Source organism: Vigna umbellata, chromosome 6 (genome assembly GCF_029865625.1).
Source record: "Vigna umbellata cultivar VRB3 chromosome 6, Vumbellata_1.0, whole genome shotgun sequence".
NCBI classification, from domain to species: Eukaryota; Viridiplantae; Streptophyta; class Magnoliopsida; order Fabales; family Fabaceae; genus Vigna; species Vigna umbellata.
Genome location: NC_142170.1, coordinates 22,056,494 through 22,063,285, shown reverse-complemented (window position 1 = coordinate 22,063,285; position 6,792 = coordinate 22,056,494). Strand labels below are relative to the sequence as shown.

At 37.1% G+C, this 6,792-nt stretch overlaps 1 pseudogene; it reads left to right on the top strand.

Annotated features, from left to right (window-relative positions):
* The first annotated feature begins 700 nt into the window (after positions 1-700).
* Positions 701-4,403, top strand: LOC148196987 (pectinesterase inhibitor 3-like; annotated as a pseudogene).
* Positions 4,404-6,792: the final 2,389 nt, after the last annotated feature.

Genomic DNA, 6,792 nt, shown 5'->3' with positions numbered 1-6,792 from the left:
AAGTTTCTTGATCTTTTTGCTTTATATCATGTATCTCTCTATGGATGGAAGATACTCGGATTGTAGGAAAATAATTTTCAAGAAAAAGTTTTTTATAGTTTTCCACTTGGTAATCCTTGTAGAGAGATAATACCATCAATCACTAGTGCAATCAAGGGAAATGGCACCGGTTATTTTCGCTTATAGGCACCGGTTCTGCAACCGAGACATATACAGTCGAAGTAAAAAGGGATAAGCTTAATGCCTCGGTTCTGAACCGAGTCAAAAAGGGATCAGTTTTCGCCTCGGTTCCTTGTGAACCGAGGTAGTATCGAAGAATGAAATGCCTCAGTTGGGACATTAACCGAGGCAGTAGAGTATTTTTTTATTTTATTTTTTTAACCGATCAGTTTCTCCAGCTTTTTCGCCTCTCGCGAGACCGATCGGTTGTGACTTGTGTCCTTCTTTACTATGCCACCTTTACCAGACCACCACCCAACAACCGTGGCACCTTTACCGGACCACCATAGGCCACCACGCGAGGTCTTCTTCTCGAACTGGCGCAACCATCAACAACCCCCACAGACCAAAACAGCTCGAACGGATCCCTAAAAAGAAATTCCCCAAACTCAAAACCCTAGAGAGCGGCAGTGGTGCACCTGCCAGTGGCGACAGCGGCAGTGGTGCAGCCTAGAGAGCAATGTAGGTAGCCTAACAAGAAATGGAGGTGGATGCTTCGTTCACGAAATGCAGGCAGCGAGATGGAAGCACCGGCGAAGGCAACAACAACGACATCAATGACGCGACGACCGACTTTAACGTAGCAACCAAGGTCACAAGAACCGCGAGATATGAGCGAGTTCTCGCGAGGGAGGAGCGAAGGAAGCAGTCCAACAACGGCCACGGAGGCGGGGCAAGAACGACGAAGGAGGCGCGAGCAATGGGTAGTGTTGGAGAATAGTGTTTGCTTAGAGGAAGAAGAAAGATCGAGTGAAGAAAATTGTTCGCGAAAGTGGAGGTGTAGTGCCAGAAATGCTCTACTACCTTGGCCATTCGATCAACCGATGCGTAATAGTTTCAATGAATGGCATTTTTAAAAATAATTTAAACCTATACGCCTCGGTTAGGCGCCCAACCGAGGCCGTTCGGTCAACTACTGTCTCGGTTCTACAAACAAGCGAGGTCGTTCGGTCTGTTCAGTCTGTACGTTAGTGGCAAAGAGGCCGTTCGGTCTCTTCAGTCACAGTGGCAATAGAGGAATTTGCAGGGCTGACAGGACTAAATGCCTCGGTTAGGCGCCCAATTGAGGCCTTTCGATCAACTACTGTCTCGGTTCTTCAAACAAGCGAGGTTGTTCGGTCTGTTCAGTTTGTACGTTAGTGGTAGAGAGGCCGTTCGGTCTCTTCAGTTAGAGTGGCAGCACAGGGATTTGCAAGGATGACAGAACTAAATGCCTCAGTTAGGCGCCCAACCGAGGCCGCTCAGTCAACTACTATCTCTATTCTACAAACAAGCGAGGTCGTTTGTATGTTCAGTCTGTACGTTAGTGGCGGAGAGGTCGTTGGTCTCTTTAGTCACAGTTGCAGCAGAGGGATTTGCAGGGATGACAAGACTAAATGCCTCGGTTAGGCGCCCAATCGAGGTCGTTCGGTCAACTATTGCCTCGGTTCTGCAAACAAACGAGGTCGTTCGGTCTGTTCAGTCTGTACGTTAGTGGCAGGGATGACAGGACTAAATGCCTCGGTTCTGTAAACAAGACAGGTCGTTCGGTCTGTATAGTCTATACAGGACTAAATGCTTCGGTTAGGCACTCAACCAAAGCCGTTCGGTCAACTATTGCTTCGGTTCTACAAAAAAGCCGAGGCCGTTCGGTCTCTTAGACAGGACTAAATGTTGAAGATGTTCCCTCAGTACAACACTAAAATTGCAAAAAACTTTTTCTGTGCAGTCTAGCTGAAATTATTCCTTTGTTCCTGACTATTTTTTTTTTTGTTCTTGCTTTAGAGAAAAATTTCAAATAAGAAATAAGTAAGATTTTGTTTGGGTCTACTCCTAGAAAAGAGAGGTGCGTGACAATGGAAAACTTAACTACCAAGTTTTCCTAGTTAGAGTATTTTCAAACTAATCTCAAATATTTCTTAAGAGATATTCTTAATTAAAAAAAACAAAGACTAGCAATTTAAAAATAAATAAAGATTACAAAACCTCAAACTAAATTAAATGCATATGCTTTAGGAGAAAATAGAAAAATAAATAAAATTGAAAATAAGAATCAAAATATTAATCGTATTCCCCGACAACGACAAAAAATTTGAAAACGATGTCGTTGATGTGATCAAATTAATGCTACTAAACTATAGCAATTTCAATTTTGTTAAGATAGTAGCTAACAAAATAAAAAGGATAAATCCAACCCTAAGTCGTCTTCCAACGAAGACATAATTGATTTTTAACAAATTAGTTTTTGTAAAAATTATAGGAAAGGGTTAGGAAAACAAAAATAATAAAGATAAAGATCAACAAAAGATTAAAGAGAAAAATAACAAAATATAGAAAGAAATAAATTTATAAAAGATTTAAAAAGATAAAAACCGTTGCTAAAGAAAATATGATTTCACTGTCTTTTCAAGATAGGATTCATGGTTATATAAAGATTATTATTAAAGTAATTAATGTCTTAGATTTTCAAATTAATCAATGTAAATTCTCACTATCAGTCAAAGTACATTTTTAATTAAAAGCAATAACTTTTTAGATTAATCATAAATAATTTAAATAAAGTACATTCTCAATTAAATATTACTATGCCTAATCATATTTATTCTTTTACATCTTATATCAAGTAAAAAGTTAATTAACGAAAGTGAATTCATTATTAATTCTTGAGAAAGTCTTCACCTTTAACCAAAGTAAATTCTCAATTAAAATTAAAACCTCATAGACTCATATGATTGATATGTTATGTATATTTAACATCATGCTAACTTGCTATAAACTAAAAATCATTACATTTACTTGATTAAGAGAAAAAAGACAGATAAAATAAATCAAAACAAAAATCAAAAGAAAAAAAACAAAGTTATTCATCTAACCTTATAATCCAGTTAAGAAATTATAGCAGAATCAACCCTAAAGGCTTAGTACTTCATGAAAGGTTGAACTAGAAGAAAAAAGGTTGGAGAACATGAGAGAAGAGGGAGAGGACGAAATTTGAACCCACCAAAAAGTTCCTATGCTCCCCTAATGTGTTTTCCTCATTCCCTTTATATAGGCATTAAACTAGGCTTTATTTTGGGTTTTTCTCATATTATAATCTCCTTTCTGATAATGTTATCTCCTCCAATTATCTTATAAATAATCCAATATCTTAAATATATATTTCATTGTTGGGGAGATATAAAAATATTTGAGAAGATCTTTTCTAGATTCAAAAAGATTTGAAAAATATTATCTTTTGATATCTACTCATACAGTTAAATAAGGTTATTATTTAAAAATATAAAATAAAATATCACTAGTGCAAAATGGGATTAAGAACGCGGGTCATACATATCAGTTTCTAAAAAACAAAGCATATGTAAAGGCGGTGACATTTTTTCAATTTCAACAAACTTATACGCCTCGGTTATAGGGGAACCGAAGCATAAAAGCCAAATTACCTCGGTTAAAAGATAAACTGAGGTGTAATGTTCAACCACTTTTCGACAATTTTTTCAAATTACCCTACTGCCTCGGTTCTCTGACCAACTAAGGAAAAAAGGTTCGGTCCGAAAGGGGTAATTTACCCTAATCAGATTTCATTTTGAAAACAATTGTCCGAAAGGGGTATCCTTCATTTTTTTTTCTCTTCATCATAAGAAATCCAGAAGCTTGAGGCTTTTCTTCACTGCGGCACACCACAAGATCCGCTTCGTACATCATGCGCGCAGGCCAGGTACCCCGCTCTATGCGTGCAAACCCTCTCCAACCTTTCCAACACTACCGCCAAGCCCCTCGACCTGGCCCAGGCCGCCGTTAGAGCTAGTATGGCTCGTACGCCTTGTCTCTTCGCCTACCTTAGGGCGCTAAAGGCTGCATCGCAGGGTTTCGGACTGAGGCAACGAGTTGCGGTGAGTAACTGCATGCAGCAAATATTCGACTCGGTGAGAGAGTTGAGCAAGACGCTAAACAAGTTGTGGCACCTCCGCGACGAAACATTCCAGTGGGAGATGAGCAACGTCTAGATCTGGACCAGCGTTGCCCTCACCAACAGCGATACTTGCACATCTGGATTTAACGCTGTCGCCACCGCTACCGGGAATATCAAGTTGGAGCTCAAGCAAAGAGTCACCGACGTTTCCATGTTAAGCAGCAACGCGCTTTACTTCATGAGCCACCTCGCTAACAACATCACGGGGAAGCCTCGCGCCAATTCCGGTAACTGATCGTGTCCATTCATCATGGTTCTTAGGTGTGAATATTTGAAGTGTGTTTGGAAAGATGATAGAAGATAGAAACCACGTTTAAGCGTTTTTTTTTCAAACACGCAAGCATCGGTAAGTGGTAAGGATCTTTTTGCAGTATAAGCTGCAGTATTGGTTTTTTGCTAAGTGACGAATGTGTGAATTATATAGTTACTAATATAACATGACTTGTTATTAGTGATGTTGGGTTCTTAATGTATAAACACTGTCATATTCGTATTTTACAAAAGGACTTTGTAATGAGGTAATGGAAACGCAACATATTATAATTTATGTGATTAATTAGGTCTTAAACCCCCTTTATTGTAGCCTCTATTGCAGAAAGGTTGAGGAAAAAAAAAACCCTTATACTACCTCGGTTGAACTACAAACCAAGGCATAAGACCCCTCTACTGCAAAAAAGAAACACCCTTTATTGTCGTGGTTGTATTTGAACAGAGGCAAAAGCATACACCTTTTGGCCTCGGTTCAGAACCGAGACAAAAAGGGGTAGATTTTTTATCTTGCCAGTATATAACCGCTGTCGTTTCCCTTGACTACACTAGTGTATCTTATGATATATTTTTCCTAAATTGTCTTTTATCATAAACATTTATCAATTATCAAAGTCCTTTTTGTAAAAATAAATAGAGAAAACTATAAGATCCAATTTTTGTTGCCTATTCCTTTTTCTTGGCTCAGCCAAATTTCTTGATTGACTTCATTGTGATCTTTATTATTTGTTATTCTCTGAACTATCTTTAAGGTGTCATGAAAATTTAACTAATTTATTTTCATACTTCAAGAGTTCAACTTAGGTGCAACTACACTAATATACTTCAAAATATCCAAAGAATATTTATGTAACTAAATACTTATTTTTTACATACTTTTATATCTCGTGCTAAATAAACACAATTATAACAAATCCTAATTAAAATATTATATTAAAATATAAAAACTAATAAAGAATCTAATATTAAAAACTAAACGAGGACAAAAATATGAACTCAATTATAACAAATCTAATTAAAATATTATATTAAAATACAAATATCAATTAAGAATCTAATATTAAAAGTTAAATGACGAGAAAAATATGCTATTTGACTTCACTAGTGCAGCGAAGGGCTTTTACCGCGGTTCATTTTCACTATACGTCGCGGTTCTTGAACCGCGGCATATTCAGCCGCGGTAGTAAGTCAGACACTTTATACCGCGGTTCGAACCGCGGTATATAGGCTGCGGAATATGCCGCGGTTGTCTAGGGAACCGCTGCCTAAACCCTAAAAAAATTTAAAAAAAAAAAATTAAAAAATGCACTATATGCCGCGGTTGAACCGCGGCATATAGGCCGACGAATATGCCGCGGTTAGTGTCAAAACCGCGGCCATATGTCTCGTTTGTAAAAAAAAAACGAAGCACTATATGTCGCGGTTGTGGTTAGAACCGCGGCATATTCCCCTGCAGTTTTTTAAAATTGCAGGTCTGTTTTTGTGATATCCATTACCACAAAAACAGACCTGCATATAAAAACATTTACAGAAATTCAATTTCAACATAACAAACACATGTTCAAATGTATTTCAACATCAAATAAAGTAGAGAGTCTAAGAAAATTCTATCTAATCAAATGCATTGTTTAAATCTAAATCTAAGAGCTATTGTATAATCTAACTATATACTTCGCAGCAGCATTCCTAATGAATAGTAGTGACTTCTCAGGAACTGGTGTAGTAGTCTTGAATCTCTGCAAAAGACAATTCATTTTAATTAGTGTATATGAATTCAACATTTGTTAAAAAATCAAAATTTGTTAAAGTTAAATATTACCGTTTCCCAGCTTCTTGTGATGTGAGAACGAACAATATGGGTCATCCAATACATTACATAGTATCCACACTCATATGACCCATTTTGTCTGTTACACTACAATATATCATCACAGTTGATAATAGTTAGTGAATAACATTTGTTATAAAACAATTATAACAAAGTCAGACTTTAGCATATGTCAAACCTTGAGAGAAATCCAAGCAATCTTTCTACTCTTAGCAATTGATCTCCCGTCCATCATCATACTTGCTGGAATAGAACTGTATATAAAAAAATGTTTTAGCATTCAGTTATATAACAAAGAAAGTCCAAACATTGAGGTTCTTACCAATCAATTGCTTGTCTGAGTTGTGTGGGAGGAGGCCTGTGCAATGAGCAGAACCACAAAGCATAGTTGTCTTGCACAGACATAACAAGAAGTTGCCAATGGCGCCTGAAATTCATAATAACGTAACTATTAAATATTAAAATCACATATGGAACATTATTATGTTAACAAAGTTCACTTACCCGGATATATAAGGCAAAAAGTATA